General features: G+C 33.4%; 1 protein-coding gene across 4 annotated transcripts in view; it reads left to right on the forward strand.

Annotated features, from left to right (window-relative positions):
- Positions 1-495: 495 nt before the first annotated feature.
- LOC118738564 (RAC serine/threonine-protein kinase) overlaps positions 496-26,226 on the forward strand; it is a 40,681-nt gene continuing 14,950 nt past the window's right edge. For 3 of the 4 annotated variants that reach the window (XM_036469508.1, XM_036469520.1, XM_036469526.1), the window contains exon 1: positions 496-1,137. The gene's annotated coding sequence lies outside the window, so the exon portion shown is untranslated. The remainder of the gene's footprint in view (positions 1,138-26,226) is intronic. The other variant, XM_036469514.1, reaches the window with a different exon arrangement.

Genomic DNA, 26,226 nt, shown 5'->3' on the forward strand with positions numbered 1-26,226 from the left:
AGAGAAATGTACGTATTCTGCACTTAGTGCAGTTGTTCCCAGCTTCTACGTATGTACTTCGAACCTGAATAACACCAGTAATTACTCGCACAAAAAAATGATACCGTTATGATCACGACTAAGACCCTTATCGATCCTAATATAATTTTTTTTTTTAATTTCGGAATTGTAGGTATTCTACATTTAAGCAGATATATGAAAACCTTCGCCACAATATTAGCTACGTTTTCTTGGGCCATGATAGGGACAATAAATTGCACGCTAATGCAACAACAAGGATATGATCCTGATAGAGATCAATTTATGATCCGCTCTATTTGCTTTGTTTGACGGAAAATTTGGCAATATGGTTGGGGCTATCCGGAGCTATATTGTGGCGAAGGTTTCCATGTATCGAAACGGTATCGGGTACCCAGAAGGCAGTATTGGGTACCGAACTTTGTTTGACGTTTAGGGTACCGACAATTCAGCACATCACTAATAGTTACTGTCAAACGGTGTGTATGCGTAAGCAGTCACACACAAAGATCGCGCCGTGGAGAAAAGTAAAATTTAACACTAAAAAAGGTGAAAAACGCAGTGTGTTTTGAAAATTACATAAAGAGTTGTACAAGCAAGAGTGTGTCAGTGTAATTTGATATAAAATTGTGTGAAAATAATATGCATTTGATGGTTACCAATGTCCTCAATGCCTTGGCTGGGTGACCTACGATTGTGTTTGTCTAAAATGGCGTCGAATTCGATGGAAAGTTAAATGGCGTCCCACTAAGAAGAACGAAAAAAGTACACATTGTATAAAACAAAAAGCTGTACCTACTAATACATTATTTTTTACGTTCCAGTGCATGTGTCTATTAATATATTGAAATTGTAACAAAAAGAAAAAGAAACTTTTATGGCATTTCAAAATATGGTGCAATATTTGTAAGCGGAAGGGTAAAGAAGGAAGGAGAATACGAGAATTGTAAAAATCAAATGACTCGTCGTAATCACAATCGTTGGCTGGGTCACATACACCGTGGTTTGTTTGTGTGTGTCTCGTATAGTTTTTAAAAGTAGTAAACGTGAACTAAAAAAAGAGCAAGATTAAGCGAGTGTGAAACATATGCAAAACGATATCATCATCGTGTCATTCTGGTAACTATAATTATGTTTTATATATTTAATTAAGTTCATTTATCTCTATTTACATATATGTATGTATATGCTCTTTATTTGTGGGGATTGGCGATAGCACAGTAAAGCCCCGCCAGCTACTCAGTAACCAATCACAGGGTTGCATTTATGCGGTAACCAAACCGCCAGCCTTGGACCTTTGCCTCAGGTTAAAGCTTCCAGATCATGTGCTCGCACAAGAAAATGACGGCGCACATCTTCTGGAGGGTACCGAAATTGTATATTTACTAGAGTGCGTAACGAAGTTTGAGGATTAGAATTGTACCTATACAAGCTGGAATTGATGGTGTGAGGATCACAAAGTCTCAAACGTGTTTTAGCAGCCTGGCAGCACTGTTTAAATTTCATTGCGTTTTAATTCGTTTTATTTTTTGCAATACGTCGTAGTTTAATAATATATTTTATTCCTACATTCGTCTGATTTCATTAGCTTCATAAGAATTTGTATGTGTGCGTGTGTATGTGCGTACGTCAATCGCTGCTCTTGTGTTCGTCTGTCTGTCCGTCGTCTGGTGTTTGTTGGTGCTTATCATTTCGTCCGATTATTCGCAAATTTATTGTGTTCCGTTTTCTTGTTTCTATTCTTGTTTTCTTCGCCAATTTTTGCACACACTGTTTATTGCTGTTGTTGTTATGACCGCAGCAGAACTGTTGGTTGTTGTGCGGTGCGGTGTTCCGTGTGGGGTGCGGTCGTTGGGTAAAGGGCAAATTTACAGGTAGGCGGGCCGTGGAGGAACACTGCCACCTTAAATTGCAAAACTGAAGTGATGTGATGGGACAATAGTGAGGGGAGAAGAGAGGTACTACAAATGGTGTGGCGCTATGATCTTTAAAAATAGGGAATTTGGTATTTACCTTTGAATGTTCTATGTTATACTAAAACCATCGCACAGCTTCCTACGTAAAAACATAATCAGCTGTTTGCCAAAAAACACCTACAGCTGAGAGTACCTATTTTTTTGGCATTTGGTGTTATCTTTTACAATTTCTTCCTTTTCTATTACAATTTCATCCAATTCGATTACAACTTCATCAATTTCTATTACAATTTCATCCATTTCTATTACAATTTTATCCATTTCTATTACAATTTATTCCAAATACACCAATACACTGAACCAAAAACACGAATACACTAACCAATATCACACCTACAGCCCAGTGTTGATAATTGCGATTTCCATTTTCGTATGAAAATGTAATTACAAATGTACTTTTTATCACTAAATTTTGAACCCTTTTATTTTTCTAATATTTAGTTATTGTGTACAAATTGTATTCATTTCGGCCTTTTTACAAATTCCATGTGAACAAATATTCCCGAAAACTATAAAGCAAAACAAAAATAAAAAACAATTTGTTTTACCTGTTAAGTTATGGGAACGATTTGTTCTCATGGAGTCGGCGATAAGGTTGATTATTGTTCCAATAAAGTACAAATAGTTGCTAAAATTTTATAGACGATATTACCTTTATTTTATTAACATAAAGTTCACACTTACATCAGATATTACGATTTTAAGTGCATGTATGTAAGTACATAAATGCTTATAAGCATAAATATTTACAATGTCCGGATATTTTAAATTTACAAAGTTCCAGTAAGTTCCAAAAAATTACTGGTCCTACAATAATTACTCATAGTTTCAAATGCGCCTGATTGTTCTTGTTAGTGTTATATTATCACTAGAATTAAGATAATCTCTAGTTCGTATTAAAGAGGAAATTGTTTATATGTACTTTTAAGTCTATTTCGCCATTTTATTATTATTAATTTTTCTATGGAGAGGATCCTTTCAATCGACAAGACGCCTTGAGATATGTTGTATATGTTTGAAAATAGTGGATCATTTATTGGAGATTCTTACTTCTTCAAAACTCTGAAATATGGAGGTTGATAAAATTTTTTAACTCAAGGTGTTCAGCCAAGCCCCTAAATTCTGTGTTGCTGTCTTCTATTGTAGTAATTTCACACTTCTGAACCAATTAGTGGAACAATGCTTTGCATATGCCTCATAATACAGAAAGGTTCAGTCTTAAAGCCCATAATAGAACTTTGTTATTAAAATTAATTTTTTTCTTCGGAGTACGACAAAAGTTTACATAAAATTGTTTACGTTTTTTCTAAAATTTAGATTACCTTCCTCTTTTAGTTTTTCTTTGTTCTGAAAAATGAACAATTCTGCTTCAGCCCCACAAAACACGTCCCGTATATAAATTTTATGCGATTCTAAATCATCTAAAAAATTAACAAATCGGTGCCACCAAATTTTGGCAGATGAAATTGTACTTAAAAGGGCTGGGTGGTAGGAAAGTAGAAAACACTTGAAATTGTATCAAAAAAGTACAAGGTATCGAAATTATCAACACTGCTATGCCATATACCTACAGCCTCCCAGAAAAAACGGTAAGAAGATTTTCGTTACTTGTAGAACTGTACAAGGCGCATCTACGTGATTCAATAAAAAGTGAGTGCTCGAGAAGTGAAACTTGCGCTACATACGTATGTATCACATAACCAATGTATGTACATACATATTGTCATCTGCTTTTATATTTTTTTCTTTTTTCTATCTCTTTATGTTCGTTCTAATTACATTTGTTATTTTGTTTCTTTTAGCTATATTTGTATCTTTATACTGTATCGATAACAAAATCGATCGTAACATCCATCAAAATATCGATAACAAAACCGATAAAAATATCGGTAACTAGTTCGATATAAATATCGATAGCAAAATCGATAACAAAATCCATTAAAATGTCGATAACAAAATCGATAAAAACACCGATAAAAATTGTGAGAAAAATATCGATAAGAAAATCCATAAAATATATCGATATAAATATCGATAACAAAATCGATTAAAATATCGATAACATCTTCGGTAACAATATCGGTAGCTAAATAGATAACCATATCGATAAAAATATCGATAGTAATCGAAAAGTTCCTAAAATATCGATAGTAATTGATAAGATCCAAAAATATCGATAACAAATTTGATGACAATTTTGATAAAAAAGGATAAAAATATCTATTAGTATATCGGTAAATTCCGAGAATACCGAACATTTTTAAAATCCCGAAATAGTTCCCGGATTCAGTCTCTGTATCTATGTATATCTACATACATCCTTTTCTCTATAATTATCTTTATTTTAATCTTTCTTCCTATATCTTCATCTTTACTTTTATCGGGGCCCTCATCTCCAACTTTTTCTTTATATTTATCTTTGTTTTTACTTTTATGTTTATCATTTTCTTCATCTACATATTCCCCTTCATCTTTGGCCTTAAATAAGTAAAGTGTTTAAATTTACCTTGATCTTATTTTTTGACTTTATCTTTACGTATCTTTGTTTTTGTGTTTCTTTTTAATTTTGCGTTTATCCTTTTCGTTATCTATGCACGTACTTACCTTTACTTCCATTCTTGTATTAGTCTTTTTCTAAGTGTTACTCTTTAACCTTTTATTAGCAAGTTTTTGTTAAATTAATTCTATATGCATACACTTAAGAAGCACTTGGTTCAGCCTCTAATCATTTCCGTGTGCAACTTCCTCGTGGAATTTCCGTTGCGCCATTTCCGTTGAATTTGTCAATTTACTCCCAACCAACCAACCGCCGCTAAATAAATTTCACTTTAATAAAATGTCTAAAAATTATTGACAGCCGCGGTTTGACACTCCCTTACATTTACGAAGGACGGAGAAAGGGGAAGAATGAAATCCCTTGGTGCGAAAATGGTAGTAGAAAAGTACGCAAAGTAGATAATTAGTAGCAGAATTTCTTATGTAAATTCTAATATATTTGGCATTTTAAACGAAATATTGAAGGAAATATTAAGATATCTACGTGAATAAGTATTTTATGTGCTATTTGGTGGTGCAAAAACTGAAAAAGGGCTAAAAATTAAAATAAAACTACTACGATCTTTATGCAAACATCGAATTTAAAAACAATTTAGGTTTTCATCAGTTAAATGTGCTTTATACATACAAATAACCATAGTGCACAAAAAATATGCTTCTATTTCACATGTAAGCTACATTTTTTCAAGTATGTATTCAACAAAGTGTGGTTGAATTTGATATTGCTCTCAGAAGAACCAAGTCAAATTGAAACAATTTTTTATGAATTTTAAGTCGCTGTTTATATTTTTTTGCATAAGTAATAGTTCCTTAAAGGAGAGCCTACCCGAGTTGTCTACCACACCTTGTTTAATACACCTTAGAAGCAACACCGTGCCACCTTTAATTATTTCTTATTTCCTTTCGTTTTGAATAACCAAAATACAGGGGATTTTTACTTATATGCGATCCGTCTTCAAATTGTACGATGACCAGTTGTCGAGAAAAGAATAGGCGTGCGTTGCTTGTTCCTTGAAATTGTTGTTGCATTTGTTTGTTTGTTTACATTTTGTGTTGAACAGCTGATGGTTGTTTGGCAAGACTCTAATAAAACGAACCTATCAATCAATCTTGGTTCTTCGGTACAAACACAGGGTGGCATACGGGCAAATCTCCGGAACCGTGTGCTTTTGTGTCACTCACCCTAATTTTATTAATGTATTTTTACTTTTTATAAACAACTTGGCTCATTTTGATGACAAATGTGACGAGTTCTTGTAGCTTATTTAATTTTTTTTGTTGTAATAATGTCATTTTAATTTTTATAAGCAATCAAAGTAATTCAAATAACAATTTTGACGTGTCACAAAGGTAACCAATTTTGCACGTTTTTTGGGTATAACTTTTTCAGCGCAAAACGAAGACTTTCTAAATTCATGGGAAATAGTAAATGTAATATTGGAAAATGCATTAGGCGTTGGCAAAAATTCGGTCTCCTCATTGGAAATAAACTGTAATAATTAGAAATCTGTCACTCGTAATTTGTATGTGTAGATATATGTAAGGGTTTTCAGATCTTTACGCAGTGCGATTAACGAATTTTTAAATATTCACTCCAAAATGATACTTTCAAGGGATCTTAAGCAAAAATTAGTTTTTCGTAAATTTTTTTGAAACTGGAAACTCTTATGTCAAATGTTTGTATCTCGAAAACGACTTCACCAGTCTGTACCAAATTTGATATATGTATGTACATACACATTGCGTCTTCCTAAATACTGTCTTGAAAATTTTTGAAATTGGACAAAAACCACGCCCCCTAGAAGTATCGCTAACATTGAGTTTTTTAAAATTATCGTTTTTTACTTATAACTATTTAAGCATTCGAGAAAAATGAATCACACAAGAATTTAATGTTTCCTCAATGCTTTTCAAACAATTTGATGTATAATTAATTTTTGTGCGTTCAATTTAAAAATTTAGGTTATTTTTAGCATTGAACAGCCAACATTGGCAATTTAAGTGCAGATCTGAAAATGATTTTTTGAATTTAATCAAAAATCTTTACTTACAGTTGTTCACAAAATAATAGGAGTGCGATATTTAGATCAGTTATGGCTACTTGTTTAGTGATTATTTTTATTTTATAAAAGCCTAGCTGGTTATACAACAAACGTTTTGAAAAATTCACATTTCAAACTATGTACAAAAATTATGAGAATTCTGCAAATTATCACCAAAATTTCAAACTCTTTATTTAGAATCTTTAAAAAAATTTTTGGCATGCAACCCATTTAATTCTAGTCTAATGAAATAAAAATTCCGTTGATTTTTGTAAATTTTTTCAGTGTCCTCCACATAAAAGAAAATTGTCGAATATACATTGTATGTAAATAACGGGAAACACCTTCAAAAAAATTCTCAAAAATAAACGAGATTTTTTGCCAACCACCACCTGTGAGAGGTAACACCTTTCCTTTAAAAAAAGAATTATAGAAATCGGTTGACGTGGTCAAAAGTTAGCCGTAACATACATTAAAAGATAAAAACAAAAAAATCCGACGAATTGATAACCTTCCTCCTTTTTGTGAAGTCGGTTAAAAATAAGACGAGGTAATTTGCCACAACAATCAACTTAAAGTGTTGCCATCACTAAGATTATCGATAATTTTGATAAGAAAATGTTTATTTAAAGATTTTCACAGTTTGACAACTTGCCCGATTGGGATTGAAGGTCTGGCGTTTTAAATGTTATAATATATGTATGTATGAAGCTAAACAGCGTGTCAGACTTGGCAATATTTCCAACTTTTCCATGCAACTCGCTGTTAAATTGAGAAATATAAATTTTATTTCCAGCCACAGAGACCTTTCTGTCACTTTTCGGACAGCTAGTTCAGTTATTAAAGTTGCAAGGAGTGACTACAAATGAAAGCGCGCAAATCGATTTCGGAAATATATATTTCAACTTGCTCCTGATGCACTAGCAATCTGCAATTCACTTTTCGGAAATAAAAAAGTCTATCGAAAGACACTTTTCATGCAACAGCCTTTTCGAAATATATAAATTGCCACGTCTGACACGCTCCTAGAATAGGCGAAAAAGCGCATCGCAGGCGAAGGATAACGGCGCGTTTAGATGGAATTTCAAAATTGTAATTACCCTTTACTTACCATATTACATTAAACGAATGTACAAAGTTGTCGAAAAGAATAAACTGATCATCGAACACTAATATAGAGACCACACGAATTTGTAGTACCAACTCCTTATCTGAATTTCAAAGATGTAAGAAAATCAAACTCGGATTTCCTTTTGTTTTAAGCGATTGCTTAGAATGAAGAAGGAAGTCTTACCCCCATATAATCTAAACAAACAAGGAAGTCGTTTTCCAGCAGGACAAAAGTCCAAAGTTTTCTGCAAATATTGGCAGTTTGTGCAGCAATCTGGTCACTTGATGTTTGGCTCTATTCACCGCAGGACTCAGCGTGAACTGTCAGTTAAAATAGCTCGCACAAATTTGCCAAAGACGTTTTGGGGAATGACGCTGGAGTGACAGTCTTGGCCAGATATAAAGCTGGGTAGTTTCGGCTACGTGGACCCGACTGTAGTATCGACTATTGTTATGTCGGGCGAGCTTGCAGCAGCTCCCCTTAATCCTGGTGGGTACTCAGCCAAGTGTAAGTATTGTCCTACGATCTTTTGATAGGATTCAATGCCAATGATCGTTGTGCTCGCAATTGCACCAGTGTGACGTCACACAAAAGTTATTCTCATAAATTCTCTCTGAAGGGAGCATTCTTGTATTCTATGATTCTTGCGTCGCGGGGTGTTATCCATAGATTTTCTACGGCCTAAAGATCTAAATATTAACCAATAAAAATGTATGTAGGAAAACAAACGAATTCACTTGTACATATGTATGTATGTATTTAAAGCATTAGCGTATTTGTCAACACACTGATATATAATTAATTTTGATATTCGATACTTTTAAATTCGAAGAAACACAAAGACCCTGACATCCTAACTTTTTCTTCTTGATTTTTAGTACATCTGTGTATATAATTTTAATTCCTCATGCCATATGTGTATATGTATATATGTATGTAAAAAACATACATACATATGTATGTACACTAGGCGACAAATGAAAGTGCACCGTGTTGTAATATAAGTAATAATCACAATTATTTTCATGAAACAATTTTTTTGTATGAGGTATTAATTTATGAAAATATAGTTCATTCTATAATATAAACCATATAAATATATCAAAGTTTCAAAATTTTAAATAAAGTTCACAAAAATTCAAAAAAAATTTCATCCAAAACTTCAGCTTCTTATTCAGAACCTCGCGTACACAGCTTTGCAGCCCATTAAATTTTAGTGTAATGAAGTGCAAGTTTCAACAGGCTACAAAATCGCTTTGATTTTTAAGATTTTTTTTTTTTGAGTGTTTGATTTTTGCACTTTTTCCATTTAAGCATGAATTTCTTATGAAAATAAACGCGGGAGACCGTTAGCAACAAACTTTTAAAAAACCAACGCAAAAAAAAGTTGAAAATTTTGATAATCTTTTTTTTAATTTTTGTGAACTTTATATGAAGTGTGAAACTTTGACTAATATGTTTTATGCTATAGAATGAACTATATTTTTATAAATAAATAACGAAAAAAAAATATTCATGAAAGTTATTGGGAATATTATAATAAAACTAGGTGTACACTTACATTTGACACTGACTGTATGTATATTGCATGTGCATTAACTCATCCTTCATACACTTTCGCAAATAATTTGAGCTATTTTTTCATCGATTTCTCCGATTTTTTTCTGCGACTATATTTTGCCTCCTCTTTATTTCTTCTATTTTCCCCTTCTTGGATCTTAAAATTTTAATGGCGCGTTATTCATTTGACCTGCAGACGCCCCAGTAGCAACAATAAAAAATTGCAAGAATTACAAAAACAAAAGGAACAAACACACAAAAAAAAACGGCGATATCACAACAAATGCCAAACGATTGCAACCAGTGTTGCCAAGTTTTAACATTTGAAAAAGCATTAAAATCCAAGAAAAATCGCTTTTTTTCTCGAAAAAAGCATCAAATTTCTATTGGAGTACTTAAAGGACTTTGCGATGCATGAAAAATTTTATTGTAGGGATGCCAATTAAAATTAGTCACCTGAAACATAACGAAATTTGATGTGCCCTTTTTTAAACTGCCTTATTTGAGCGTTTTATTCACTGGTGTCTTCAGAACAAAAATAAAAGCACCAAAAAACGCACCAAGCACTAAGCTCAAAAATTTTCGCGTTTTGAATAAAGAAAAGCACCAAGTTTAGTGCGAAAAGCACCAAGTTGGCAACAGTGAGTGCAACAATGTAAGCACATGTACATACTTTTTTAATACACAATGTTGCAATGTCGTGGCGATGCTACTTGTGTTGTGTTGTTCCTATGGCGGCGCCAATAATACATCTCTCTTGGTCCGCTTTGGTGCACGTCAATGACTATGACTACTATGTCTGTGCTTTTGGCAGTTTTTATTATTCTTCTTATACTTCTTATATTTTTCTGCCGTCTGTGAAAGTCAAAATGGTTTTCGGTTCAGTTTGCTTTGGCTATAGCTATGACTTGGCTTGGTTTGCCATAGTCGTTTGCCGACTACAAATGTGTGGCTGTTTCGTTCTTTGTTAATGTTAATGGGGGAGCGTCTCGTAAAAATAAGACAAGGCAATTTTCTTATTTCCCTGCACCTATTTAAGGTTTTTACTCGGTTCCTCTTTATTTTTATTTGTATTTTTTTTCTATTTTTTTTTGTGTTCGTATAAATTGCAATTCTAAAAGTGGGCTTCACACTCCCCAGTACATACATAACTCGAGTGACTAGTTGGCTGGCTGGCTGGCTGGCTATCTAGCTGCTTGGTGTCTACCAGTGTTGCCAACTCGTGGGATTTTGCCCATAATTTGGGATTTTCGCACCATAAAGGTCTATCCGCACACATCAGTCTCGTCACGGGTCAGTCTCAGTCAAAATAGCAGTTGTATTCACACATATCCGGCACGAATTTTTGGCTGCATTCAGTCCTTTTTGCTATCAAGTGCGTCCTGCGTAGTGTACCTTGACAGTTCGCTATATGTTATTCATTATACATACACAGTCAGCGTCAGTTCCTCACACTAATCTATTTTATAAGATTCACAATATTTTTAATGAAATCATGGTTCATTCTTAATCTATTAAAGTTTCAAACTTTGTACAGATTCCACAAAAAAAAATCTAAAAGTTTAATAACTTTTAATCAAAATCTCCAATTTTTTAATCGGAGTTTTTGGCAATTTTTCACTGGCGCCCTTTCGTATTTTTTTCCATATAAAAAAAATCGCGGGCATGTTATAAAATGATGCAATTTTTTTAAAACTTTAATTTTTTTGTGAATTCTGTACAGAGTTTGAAACTGTAATATATACGTTTTCAGTTTAATAACAAAGTATAGTTTAACTAAAAGTTACCGAAGAATATTTATCACGAAAAGTATTGTGAATATTGTAAAATAATTCAGTGAGTGGAATTTTTTGAAGCTGACTGCAGTGTCTGAGAAATAAATAGGGTTACGACATTTCAACAAGTTCATTCTAAACATATAACTAAACATACACTGCCGGCAAAAAGTATTGGGCCAAAAAGTATTGTGCTATTGGCACAGCAAATTTTTCACAATATATGCATACATTTTTTTTCTAACATTTTTCGGCAAATTTGTTATAAAAATATGGTTCATTCTACAACAAAAAACATAAAAATATAACTCCTGAACTTTGTGCAAAGCTCGCGGAAATTCAGAACATTTTCATGCAAATTTTCAACTTTTTAATCGGATTTGGAAAAAAAAATTGTTGCATATATTGTGAAAAATTTGCTGTGCCAATACTTTTTGCCGGCAGTGTACGTTTCACATGAAATTTAAATTTGTCAATAGCTCTTTCAATCTTGATAATTTATCCAGAAAAAAGCTTTTGATTTCTGTGCTAGAATACCAATTCTTGATAAATAATACAAAATTTACAAATTATAAAGATTTTTAATTTATCAAGTGCACAGAATCGGGCTGTTAATATTCATAAATGTGATTTTCGAATTTTAAAATGGGATAAACAGGGCGTTTTTCAGAGGAGTATGGGATTTTCGGACCTTTAGAGTTGGCAACACTGGTGTCTGGCGAGTGTGCCAGCCAGCCAGCCAGCAGCGCATAGTGAATAGCACACATAACAACGTGCAAACATGAAGCGCCGTCGCTGCCGCCGCAGTCGTCGCTTTGCGTTTTTGGGTGTTTGCGTGCCTTTGTGGCCTTTTTTATTGCAACGCGCCAGCCGGTGCTTACATACCTACTTAGATAGCCATGCATGTACATACATACATACATACTTACATAGATGAATTTACACATGAATGTAGCGCATCATGTTGCCAATGAGATTGGTGGCAATGTTGCATCCATTGATGCAGCTTTTCGCATTGTCAGTCTTTTATTATATTTTTATGCTTTGACCGGCACTGCCCTTCACGGCGCACCTCACCGCTGCGAATCTATTCTTGTTGGCATCTTCGTCTGGCTGCGACAGCATCTGCAGCCCGAACTCTATTTTTTATGGTTTAGCGCGGCAAATATTTTAGCAAAAAAAAAAAAAAATAAGACCAAATCAACTTTTAAAATGAAACAGAATTTTGTGCATTTCTTTGCTTTTGTTGTTGTTACGAGTATTTTGCGCGAAATGAGATTGTAGCTTGTTGTGGCTTCTTTTCGCGCTTTAGAACTCTGGCTGTTGAAGAATATCAAAATTTTACGATGTTTTTTGACGTGATGCTGATATGCTTGCCGTGGCAATAAATGGAAACCAACTGTGCATGTTACTCCTTTTCCGTTTATGTGTTTTGCAGTATGTATGTGTGTATATATATATTTATGTTTGCTATTAAGTTCTCCCTTTTGTGGATAAGCCGGCATTTACTAAACAACAATAGTAATTGCTGCTGCTGCTGCTGTGCATTCGTTTTACATTGATGACTAAAGCGGCAACAATACGGGCGGCGCGCCGGTTGTGTACTTCGGTCTGGTTTGATTTTTAAAAGAAGAATCTACAATTTTGCATTTGCAATAAATATTAACGGGTTTCGGCTGGTAATTATTGCCGCCGTAACCATGGTATCGAATAGTGTTGCCACTTGCATAAATTCTTTCGGTACCCCTAGATAATAGTAATTGCAATCCCGTACGAGTCCGGAATAGTCATAAATGGTCAGAATTAATTAAGATTTTATTGGAAATCGATCCCGTACTCGGTTCTTGTGACTATTGAGAGGACGAAAAATAGAGTAAATAAGGGGCTCTCTCTGTCAGAAGAGTTTTTGTTTTTCTTAAGAGCGGCATACTGGCCTTTACTCTCTCGCTCTGAGCGAATCTTTATTTTTTGACAGTTTTGCTAGTTTTAGTCCGAGGAATACTGCATTGCACCTAGTAATTAACAGGCCAATTCTGGCAACTGTCTTTCAACTCGCTACAGTCTTTCGAAAAGACTTTTGTCAATTCGCAAACTAGTATCTTGAAAGCTCTTTTCGGTCTTTCGAAAAACTAATTTGAGGATCTGCTAACGAGGAGGTCTTAGCGTTATTCTCTTTGCCTTTTAGCAATAAGTTTTCTAAAAATTGGATGAAATTAAATTAATATAAATTATCTTTTTAAATAAATAAAAACTTAAAATTAAGTCAAAAAATGTAAAAAAATATTAATAAAATATGATTCTAAAATTTAAATGATATTGACAAAACAATAAAATATAAGAATTAAAAGAAAATAAAATTAAAAAAACAAAAAAAAAATAAGTTCCTGCAAACCAAAAAAAAAATAAATAAATTCAAATAATAAATTTTTTTTTAATAATGTAATTTAAAACTTGGTAGAAAATTGAATTCAAACCTAATAGATTAAAAAAGAAAACAAAAATAAATTGTTCTAAACGAAACTTAAAAAATAAATATTTTTCTTTTAAAACAATAAAAACTTAAAATCAAAAGAAAATTAAATTAAAGAATGAAAAAAATTAATACATAAAATAAGTTTCTAAAATTTAAAAGATATTAAATTTAAAGAAAATAAAATTAAAAAACAAGAAAAAAAAACAAAAAAAAAATAAAAAATTAAAGAAGAAAAAAAATAAAAAAGGGACAAAATAAATAAAATTAGTCCCTACGAATAAAATAATTTCCTGCGAATTAAATGAAATTAAAATAGTTTTTTTTTAATAATGTAGATAAACTACCGCTGTGGTGTAGTGGTAAGCAGTGCGCGCTTCCACTCCGCAGCACCTGGGTTCAAACCCTGGCCAAAGCAACATCGCAAAAAATATAGAAAAAAGGTTTTTTTCTTAACAGCGGTCGTCCCTCGGCAGGCAATGGCAAACCTCCGAGTGTATTTCTGCCATGAAAAACAGCTTCTCATAAAAATACAATCGCCGTTCGGAGTCGGCGTAAAACTGTAGGTCCCTCCGCTTTGTGTGACAACATCAAGACGCACGCCACAAACCGGAGAAGAAGCTCGGCCAAACACTAACATATGTGTAAGCGCCAATCTATATTATTATTATTAGATAAACTAAAAAATACAAGAAAATTGAATTCAAACGAAATAGATAAAAAAATAATAAGATATTTTAAGCAATATTTAAAAATAAGATTGAAAAAGGTGGAAAAATGAAAAATAAAAATTTTTAAAAAATTAAATGACTAACAAATAGCTACTTTTATTTTTAAAACTATAAATTAGAAGATTAAATTAAAATAAAAAACAATCCGCAGCCCGACGCCTCCATCCTCGCATCTCTCGAATGGCAGGACAGTGCTTTGCTCACTCGGCCATTGCTACTGTTGGCAAGTGGCCTGATCTGCTCTGCTGGTCTCTCTCAAATAGAGACCCGCTTCAACTGTTCAACTTTGTGTAGATCAACTGGTGTAGATCGTAACATCCTCTTTCCCAGTCGGTAGGAATCGTAAGGCGCGAATCCCAGTCCGTCCTGATCACGTTACGGCTTATTTTTTACTCAAGACCGTTGTAATGCAATTTTTTAATCCGAAGACCAAAAAAATTCTCCAAAGAATTTTGTGGGAACTATTCTGGAGTGACAGTCCTTGATCAGATATAGATCTACGTCGCATAGTGGGCTGAAACGAAACACTGTCGTCAAAATAAAATATCTCCTTTTGGAATTAACTATTTTGGGTGCTTTCTCAATCTAAAGGTAAACACATACATACACATTTTTCAAAGGAAAATTATATGACAAAATTTAGACCAAATATTCAAGGTACTTTTTAAAACAAGTAGTAAAATTCTATACAAAAAAATTGCTAAATATTAATTTTTAAACTTAACCCTAACTTTAACTATAACCTCAGCCATAACTTTAACGCTAACCCCAACCTTAACATTAACCTTAAGCTTACCGTTAACCTTAACCTGTATCTTTATCTCAATTTCAAGCCTTCGACCTTGAATTTTTGTAAAAATTTTTTTTTCAATAATTTTCCCTTGAAATATAAATTTAAAAAAAAAACTCTCAAAACAGTTAATTCGAAGAGGAGATATTTCTTTCGATCCCACGGTTTTGTTTCAGCCCATAGTGTTTCGTTCCGGTTACGTAGGCACGTCTGCCGTGGGAACGCATGGAAATAAGTTCTTCAGACGTGCCTGGCTTCAGGCTGCTCGGCGCCATATCCCTGAGCTCATGACCATCTGTTGCTTTTATTCCCCTTAATTTTTGGTTTCACCTATTTATTTATATTCGTTTTTTCTTTTGCATTGGTCACAATTTTAAATACATATTTTTGCATACAAGTGATTCATCGTATTTCGCAATTCGCCTTGCAGTTTCACAATGAAATTGAAATTCCAACTTCCACGAAAGCAATATGGCATCACTCATTTCTTAGCTTTCCAACTTTTTTGACGCTTTTGTTGACGTATTGTTGTTGTTGTGTTTTCGCTTAATCTGTCAAAACTGCCATTGCCCTACACCCGTTGGCTTTGTTTATGTTTCTGTTTCTGTTTTCTGCGCGCTCATGCAATATTTATGATTTTCTACTTTATGCGGAGCTGCTTTGCTGATTTATTTCGGCGCACAAAATACATTACCCCAAGACTTTTGGTTCTACTTTTTAAATACATACTATATATGTATGTATGTAGCTCGAATTCGTTGAAAGTGTTAATGGCCGCAGTGACGACCATAACAAAAACAAAAATAAAAAAAACAAAAATGTTGGTAAGTCCGATTGTAAATTGTAAATACTGTCTGGAGCGGTGGATGAAAACCAAATGCAACATAAAAACTGCATACAAAATTTTTCTGCGTTGTACTTTAGCTCCTTTTTGTTTACGTCAAGCCACTTGAGGAAGCGTGGCGTAAGTGCTTCGAGTCTTAAGTCAAAGCTGTAGCTGAAGTCAGTGTTATTAATGAAAAAAGGCAACAAGTAGATATCTATCTACACATCGCAGGCTTTCGTCAAGCGTGCGCGCGCTGAGCTTAACTATTGAACCAGCTCTTTAGTTTTGTTGTAACTTTTTAATTAACTGACTGTAATTTTACTTTTTTTTTTGCCTTTTTGGCGAAAACGTGTCAAATTGATTTGTTATTCTTAAGAGCCGTATATTCGGATATCAGTTTGGCTATTCGTTCGGATATTCGTGCATACGGATAAAATCCGGATATTCGCTTCATATTCGTTAATTTCGTTACGCGTCTATCCGATTATTATCTGTTCATTTGGTTATCTGGATATCCGGGTATTTTAAACAGTATTGGAACTGATTCGAATATCTGTTCTCCAAACTACAAAATCTATCGTATTGCAAAATAAATAACGCTTTTTTTCATCAATACACAAATATTTGTTATTAACCGACAGAGCTGGGTAAATGCAATTACATTACAATTACAATTACATTCCTCAGTAATTGTAATTAGGATTCAATTCCTTTAGTTCACTGCAAAGGAATCGATTACTTTTTCAATTCCTTGAAGTAATTTCAAATGGAATTGTTTTTTTCTTTAATTCCATTACAAGGAATTTCATATTGTAATTGGAGTAAATTACGTGCTAGTAATGTAATTTCTTTTATTTCAATTCCTTTGAAAGGAATTGAAAATGTAATTTTTTTTCCAATTCCTTTGAAAGGAATTGAAAATGTAATTGATTTTTTTCCAATTCCATTCCTCAAAGTAATTTAAAAAGTAATCGAAAAATTTATAAAAAAGAATTTTTTACTGTTGAATTGCAATAGCTTTGTTAAATTTCCTGCTAGTATTTCATACAAAAAATTATTGCACTTTCACTTAACCCTTGCAAACTTGTTTATTTATCCATCGATTTTCATCGGTAGTAGTGTTTTAACCCGCAAAACAAGCAGAGTTTGGCTAGTCTATACTAATATATATTTTGAAAGGCGTTTTTTTCTGTTCGCAAAGCTCGAGAAAGGCCGTACCGATTTTTTTGAAATTTCGGAATCTACTGCAGGCTTTCCAAGGATGGTTATAGCTAAAAAAAAAGTTTCGATATAGAAAGGGGGCGTGGCACCTCCCATACAAACCGAATTTTTCAAACTGCATATATTTGTTGTAGAGGACTAGAACTGGGTATGGTGATGTCTATATACATATATAAGACCAATTCCATACTCATGGAGAAAAATTTGCATGGTTGGAGAATGGCGTGTGGCACCTCCCATATAAACCGAACTTTTCATATTGCATATTTCTGGAAGTGTTCATGGTAGACTGTAAGCCTTTTTAAAACTCTTTAGTTTGACACCCACATGTCAACATTGCATTTACTTTATCAATTTAACTGAGTTACAATTTCCAAATAGGTGGCAGCCCCCTCAAAAATATTTCCAACAGTTATCTTTCTCAAACCTTTTTAATTTGATACCCATATTGTAATATATTTGTTTTTTGTTATTTTTTGGTCTTTTAACAATTGTATTCAACAATTTTATAATGAGCTCGAGGCCATTTTTTTTTAAATGAAAATTTATTGTGGAAAAGCAACAATAACTTGAAAAAATGGTAGAAGTGATAGCTATTTCGGAATCAATGTGGTGATTTCCGAAATAGCTATCATTTTCAAATTATTGTTGCTTTTCCACAATAAATTTTCATCTAAAAAAAAACTGGCCTCGAGCTCATTATAAAATTGTTGAATACATATTGTAATATTTTATTTATTTTATCAATGTAATTTAGTTAAATTTTCAAACAGATGGCAACCCTCCTCAAATATATTTTCGGCAGTAAGCCTTCTTAAAACTCTTTAGTTTGACACCCACATGGCAATATTTATTTTTTTTTAACAATTTGACTGAGTTTAAATTTTCAAATAGGAGGCCACCCTCGTCAAAAATACTTCTAGCAGTTATCTTTCTTAAACCTCTTTAACTTAATACCCATATTGTAATAATTCATTGATTTTAAATTAATTAAATTTTAAAATAGGTGGCAACCCACCAAATTTTTGCGATATCATTGGTTCTGGTATTATACCGAATAATAAAAAAATATTATTCAAATCGGTTCAGCCGTTCTCGGGTTTTGATGACCGTGACATACGAACACAACATTTTTATATATATATAGATATACATAGAAGATGTCCAATGTGTGCTTTCGATTTTAATCTTTGACCACAACAAAAATTCCACATTGTATATTCGTGAATGAACTTTCAGTTTCTCGATTACTTTTACAATTCCTTTGAGTAATTGGAAAAACTAAAGTACTCTTGCAATTCCAGGTAATGGAATTAAAAAAAATCAATTACATTTTCAATTCCTTTCAAAGGAATTGGAAAAAAAAATTACATTACTAGCACGTAATTTTTTCCAATTACAATATGAAATTCCTTGTAATGGAATTAAAGAAAAACCCAATTACATTTGAAATTACTTCAAGGAATTGAAAAAGTAATCGATTCCTTTGCTGTGGACTGAAGGAATTGATTCCTAATTACAATTCCTTGTAATCTGTAATTGGCAGTAATTTCATTCCTAAAGGAATCATTACGACCCAGCTCTGTTAACCGACTTCAAAAAAAGGAGGAGGTTATCAATTCGTCGGAATATTTTTTGTTTTATTCTTGTTACCGCATAACTTTGAACTAGGGATGTTGCAAATGTGGAATTTTAGACATCCCCGGATGCGAATGCGAATGCGAATATTCGCAACAACCCGGCTTTGGACCACGTTAACCGATTTCTATACATAATTCGTTTTTTAGAAAAGAGGTGGTACATACCTCAGAGGTGGTCCCATATTACTATTACATTTTTTTATTAGGATTGAAGTCTGTTTTGTGTTTTGCTTAAAAATTGCTTGTTTTATTGGTAAGTTTTAGATTCGAATATCCGGAGTAGTAACACACTATTCGGATATTCGTATATTCGAATATTTTATTCATATATTGGAATAACGGGATCATCCGGATAGGAAAAAAATCCTGAGAAAACTTCCCAGCTTTAATATGTAGACACTTGTGTTCATAAAGGCTTGCTCACTTTAGACCTAGTATTCGCTTTGTAAGTATCCACATAAATTTTCTTTTAACCATTCTCTTGCAATTATGAAATTATCGCTTCAACCTCGAAACACACAACCGCTGTGTCTGTTTGGTGATGCTGCGCTGTGCTGTGCTGCACTGCTCTGCGTTGCCTTGTCTGACGTTTGATGTCTGCGTTAATTGAAAAGGGCAACGCATTGATTAGCTTTTAATTAGACGCATCTACTTACGTACGTATATACATACATAGTCTTCTCGCCGCGTAGTTGCAGTTCAGCGGCAGCCCTGTTCGATCGATTTATTAATTGACTTTTGCTTTGCTGAACTTACCGTTGTTCTTGTTACTCCACACCGATAGATAGAGGCGGATATCACCACTACTTGACGTTATTAAACCTTTACGCGCAGTTTGTGGCAAACTAACAGTGAATGAAATTTTATGCACTAATTATCAATTTAAGTCACAGTTATTTTTGTTATTCGCACACTGTGTTATGTGTAGGTATGCATCTCTAATTATTAATTAAGAATATTTCAATTGATTGATAATTGCGTTGTAACCCACCCATTGGGAAGCTGTATTTTTTTTTTTCTCTTATGGTAAATTCATTCTAAGATGAGACTAAAGAGCAGTAGGAACAAGGGACGGACAAGACTAAAAAATTTTATTGAGGAAATTTAGCCAGGTTTAGTAGGTATTTCTACAAAATAACGGCAAATCTCTGAGCGCTCAGAAAACTGTTGTTTCAAACTAGAGAACAAATCTTTGGATGAAAAAAAAAAAACAGATCTGGAATTACTGAACGGACGGAAAAAGTAAAAGTATTACATATAGCGGTGGGAAAATAAATAGGCACGCGACATATTAACAAGTTTTGCCTATATATCTTTTGTATATTTTATACTTATTATTTTTTGTTTTATAAAAGTATATAGTACTTTTCAGACTTTGTGCAAAAATTATAAAAATTCTACAAAATTGCATTTAAGTTTTAAAACTTTTTAATCAGATTTTTTTGTTTAGTATGCAGTTTTATAGCCCATTAAATTTTAGTATGACAAACTGTAAGTTTTACGTTGCTAAAAAAGATCGCGCTGACTTTTGGTATACTTTCTCACCTTTAATTTCCTTTTATCATTTTTGTACGAAATTCCCGTTACATTTACGTATTTGCTTCTATGTCATATCTTTTTCAATTTTATTAGTTTTTTTAGACGTTACTTACTTTCAATGTGTATTGTCGAATTTTCCTGGTAAAGCGCAACAGTTCCAATGCATGTGACCTAGCCCGGGGACTTCACACTTTCATTGCACGTTTATCAGTTATTTAGCTGCTTAAATAAAGTTTTGTATTTATCATTGCAATTTTTCATGTGACATAAATGCAATATTCAGTAGATTGCACAATAGTTCGCAGTAATGACTAGCTGATATTGCAGTTTTTTTTTTTGCGATGTGCATATTATTTTTATATTTAATATTCGACCTTTGTATTACGCAGAAAATTTTGTTTACGTTTCTTTCAAGTACACTCACGGTCAAAAGTGTTCGCCCAGAAAATTTGTTCACAACATGCAAAAATTTTTATTTTCCATTTTTTCCATACAAACTATTTTCGATATTTTTTTTTTTAATGGCAGAAAATGCGGGAAAAAATGGCAAAAAAAAAAGTTGTAATTCCAAGGTACTTTAAACTTAAGTTGAAAATTTATTGATTTTACTGAGTTTTGCAAAAAACTTTCGAAATTGTATCCTTATGTTTTTTGTTATACTATTAACCATGTTTTTATAAAAAACTAGCGTAAAAAATAAACTAAAAATGCTTGCATATATTTGTCGTGAAAAATACTCTGCGCACATACTTTTGGCCGTGAGTGTAAGTGTGTTTTAAAAGTTATTTTTTAACGTTTTCTATTTAATTAGTTTTTTGTCTCTACTTTGCTTCGCGATAAATGAGCAATTAATCGAGAAAATATGCACAGGAACCAATCCAAAGTCGATTTCGTGAGTTTTTAGGTATGTCAGTACTACTTATAACTGCTTTAGGTGTCAACAGCGCCATCTGTGCGTCGAGACATTCATTCATAATTCATTGAACAAATCGGCCTAAGCGTCGATTAGGCATACGATAGTACATTTACATGCATATCGTCGATGTTTTTGCAAAACCGCACATCGACCAGTTGCAAAACCGCCTAAATTACCGTTGTGGCAAAAATGAGATTTGTTAACCCTGAGCGCCAGGCATCGAGATTTATGCATAAAAATCGTAAAATCGTTATTAAAACGACAGATTTTTTAAATAATAGCCAGAGAAAATACCGCCTATCAAGGCAATGCCTGCAAAAAAAAAACGTTTTTTTTTCGCTCTCCTGTAAAATTTGAGTGCCGTAAGATGGGCGGTTTTGCATAAACATCGACCATATGTATGTATGTGTGTATGTAAACAAACACGTAGATATTTATGTATGTATGTAAGCACGTACACGGCCGTTGCCGTCAGGGTGCTCTACTTTTGCTTTTTTGCTGCCGCCATTAATCCCCACCGCCGCCCGCCCCACGCTTTGCCGTCGGCGCACATCCTCACCTCGCCGTCGCGTCATTGCGCTGGCTGGCTGATTGTCATCACCTACATTTGAATTACTCTGTGTAATGACAATTCGCACAACAATGCAATGCAATTCAGGTGCAATCGAAAGCAATTCTCTCGTGCGCTTTGCCTCGTGCCACATATGTAACGTGTTTTTGAAAAAGTACAAAAACAACAAAAACACTAAATGCATGTGCATACATACGTACATACATTCAAAACTTTACAACAACAGTAAGTGCGAATTGAAAAGTGATAAATATAAAAAAAAAAACAAGCAAATAGTTTGTTGACTGTTTTTTGTTATTTTCTATTACAAAAAAAAAAAAAAAAAAAAATTTCACTTGCCCCCCGCCTCCCGACTCGCCGGCACCAGCGTAAATAGCCTTGCTGCCGTTGTTGTAAACAAAGTGACTCGATTGTAGTACACACAAACGCAACAAAAATTACTGATAAGTGGCGGCGGTAATTTCGCGGAGATAGCCGAAAACATTAAGCGATGTGCATTTGTTTTTACATTTATTAAAAGTAACTACATATTTTTTATGTCATCTATAACTATATATAGTATGTACATATGTATTATCTTTATTCATAACTACACTTAACTTTTGAACGTCTTTCGGACCTAAGCTCGACGAAAGTCTGCAACATAAAATGCTTCATTCATTATACGGTGTTTACATGAAGCGATTAGTTGAATCAAAAGTTGGAAGCCGACCAACTACGTTGAAAGCTATTATTTAGTTGAATGGCCGTTTACATCAGGCGATTATTGCATTTAACAAAAAGTTGCCTGTAAAATCGCCTCATGTAAACACCGTATTAGACAAACTAACTGGCCAATTCGTCCAACGAATCAACATTGAGTGATCCCTTTCGGACGAGGGCAGCGACCACGACGTAAACTTTCTTCGATACGATTTCTTTTTTTCTGAAGCATCCCCAAATATAAACCCTTCCCGCATGATGCACAACACTGCCTTTGGTGGTGCTCGAACATTTAAATATCAGCGTTTTGCATCCAAAAAGGGGACTGGTCTGTGAAAACCATTTGGTTCCATTTATCATCTACATGTTTAGTACAGTCAATATATTACTTAAGGTGAATGAAATCGGCTTTTCTGTACCAGTTAAATCCAATCAGTTATATATTTGTAGTAAAGCGGATTGTAAATTTTTTATTACAGTTATTTTAAAAATGAAATCTGGTTTTTTGCACCGGTTACCAATTTGGAAAAAATTAGAATAATGAGCGGGACCACTTTGTTTTTTACGAAATTAGTAACCGGTACTTAGAATTCGGATTTTTAGAAATTGGTAACCGGATTTGTAAAGGGATTTACATATATTTTGAAATGGCCATAATAAAAAAATGAGCATAACCACCCCGCTTATCCCAAAATTGGTAACCGGTACTAAAACCGGTAGTTTTCAAAATAAGTAACCGGTACAAAAACCGAGTTAATTTTTCGAATCACCATGTAGTAACTCTTATTAACCGACTTCAAAAAAAGGAGGAGGTTATCAGTTCGTCGGAATATTTTTTTTTTGTTTTTGTGTATGTTGCCGCATAACTTCGCAGAATTCTTTTTTCATCGGAAAGTGTGGTCCCATACTAATTTTGTTTGGATTTGATAATTGGATCGTGAAGAAATTAACGATAATTTCAAATTTTTATATGAGAATTGAAGTCGGTTTTGTGTTTTGCTTAAAAATTACTTGTTAGTCGGTTTCAACTAATTACGACCATTTGAATTTTTCTACATGCATATGTTCATATGTGGGTCAGTGTCCTAGTAGAAGCGTTGTAGTATTTGGCCATAATTTCAGGAAAAATTGATTTTTTTGCATAGATTTTGTATAGGAAATTTTTGATTTTCTTAATTTTGATCGTATCCAATTGTATAATTGAAAAGTTTGTCCAGATGTTCAAAATTGTATCAATGCTGGAAAATTATTTAGGTTAGGTAAGTTTAGAGCATGTTGTAAATTCTTAGGGGGTCCATTTACAATTGCTCGATATGGAAAAGATATTTTGGAATATTGAGCAAAAATACACAATGAGAACATTTGGCTCATATGTATGTATGTACATACATTTGCTTTGCGGTTATGGTTCGATTGCTTCGAAGATATTTCGAATTCTTTGGCATTATACTTTCAGTGTTTGACAGTCACAAACAGCTGCAATGGAAAAGAAAACAACATAATCAGAGAAGATAAGTGTGCCACTGGAAGGCGTGAACATGAATTGCTGGCGAACCAGTTGGTTGGTTGGTGGGACAACAAAGTTCGCCGGTTCTGCTAGTATAAATAAATTTTGTTTTGACGTATGCGAGGCAACAGCTGATTTGGTCAAATTCTCGATAGGCCATATGCAAATTTTTAATGATCTTTGATTTAAATAAAATTCATACCAAAAATTCCAAAAAAGCAAGATTTAGTGTCGGCCAGAGTCACTAAAGTAGTTAAATATACTCGATAAAAATATGTGATTGTCATGTGTACACATGTTTGCGATTTCTAGGAATAAGACAACCCTTTGCGTTTAGTATGCGCAACACTTCTACATACTAAATCAGGTGGACGACTTTAGGAAAAGCGGAAAGCCATGGAAGCCAACGCGCTTAAAAAAAATATTTTTTTTTGTTGATTATTTTGTTTCTTAATTTTTTTTTGTGGTGGCGCTGCTCGTCGTTATCGTTGTCGTTGTTGCTCATTTTAGGGTTGATAAACTGTGATATTGCGAAATTGCATACTTCAACATAACCACCAACAACAACAACAACAACAACAACAACAGCAATATGCGCGACAAAAACAACTAAAGCAATAATTAATGTAAATAAAAATAAACTGTTGGTGCTGACAGTTGTGTGATTTTACTTATATTTTTTTTTGTAATTATTTTGTTTATAAGTATTGCGCTTTTTATTGTGCCAACGATGGTGTTGACTTAAAGGGGAAGGGGAGTAGTGAGTAACTACCCATTCACCGACCGAACGACCGACCTTCCGACTGTTTTAAGTGTTTACTATATGTACATACTACGATAGCTCGCACTTACAACAACTCTGCCCCCGCGGGCAGCGGCGTTCCTTAGTACCTTAGCGTAGTAGTCGCGTAGTGGTGGCAAAGTGGGTGGTGGGTGTCGTCGTCCGTACGTGCCTGTGTACATATGTATGTAAGTGGTAAAAAACGCGTGTGCTTGGACAACAGGCATTTGTTGTTGTTGTTTTTTTTTTTGTGAGCGACCGCCATTGAAAGCTTAAATTGCATTGTCATAAAAACAACAGCATCGTCAACATTTTCCATGGTGCAGCAACAAAAACAACTAAGCGTTGAGAATTTAAAAAAGCAATATACATTCTGTGTCTTTGTTGTTTATTTTTCATATTATTTTTTATTCTTAATTCTGCTTTATGATGTTTTGTTTTGTATAAGACGAAGACGACCGACGGACGGGCAAAGTCACAGTTACACAAGCGAATGTTGGATGGATGGAAAAATTGCGCAAAAACCCAACAAAAATAAAACAAACAAAAAATTAAAAATAAAAGATCAAAGTGTGTAAGCGTTCGTTGGCTAGCACTAGGGATGTTAATTTTTTCGCTTTTTACGATCCTGGAATTTACGGGATGTCGCTATCAGTCCCGGGATTTAGATATTCATTACATTTCATCAACTTGAATCGAAAAAATTGCTTCTATATTGTTTGCGAAACCTACCATAAGATAAATAATAAACCTACTTTTTAATTTAAAGTGGCATTTTTATTTTTTCTCTCTGTGGTCAGAATTTATTTTAAGGACTTTGTAATTTCAAAGTTATGACTATGTAATTCCAAAAATTATTTAAAAAATTCAATGCAATGCATTTAGAATAAAAATATGGCTACCAAATGCAAGAGGAACCTTCTTTAGAATTCAAAAAAAAATTAAAATTGTTTGGATTCACAAGGACGAATATTTAATTTTTTAAGCTAATAAAGTTAGAAGGACAAAATTTGTGGATGTTATCGAGTTTATATAAGTCCTTAACATATAATTTTTTCAAAAACAAATATTACGAAATTCCAAGGATGAAATTTTAAAGGACATTTTCAATATTTACCAGTCGTTAGGCACCAAAACATTGAATCTGCTTAAATTCTACAGAATGTACTCTTTAATTTGATACCCATACTACTTCTCTAAGCACATTTCACTGAATTTTCTAAATAATTTTTGAATTACTGACGTCAGAGTGAAAAACTAAAAACGCAATATTACTGTATTTGGCCCATGGTTTCGCGAATATATTGACTTTTGTGTGTAAAATTTACTATCGCACGGTGTTTTATGTATGTAGCTAGACATTTATAAAAACATATTAATTATGTGACATAAAAAAAGAAATATAGCCAATACTGGTCAAGAAAAGGAGTTTCTATTATTGCCATCAGTTCAAATTACAAATCTCGAAAATCCCGGGATAATTTGCCAATAATC

The sequence above is a fragment of the Rhagoletis pomonella genome, unplaced genomic scaffold (genome assembly GCF_013731165.1).
Source record: "Rhagoletis pomonella isolate Grant_MI unplaced genomic scaffold, Rhpom_1.0 Rhpom_scaffold_00001, whole genome shotgun sequence".
Classification (NCBI taxonomy): Eukaryota; Metazoa; Arthropoda; class Insecta; order Diptera; family Tephritidae; genus Rhagoletis; species Rhagoletis pomonella.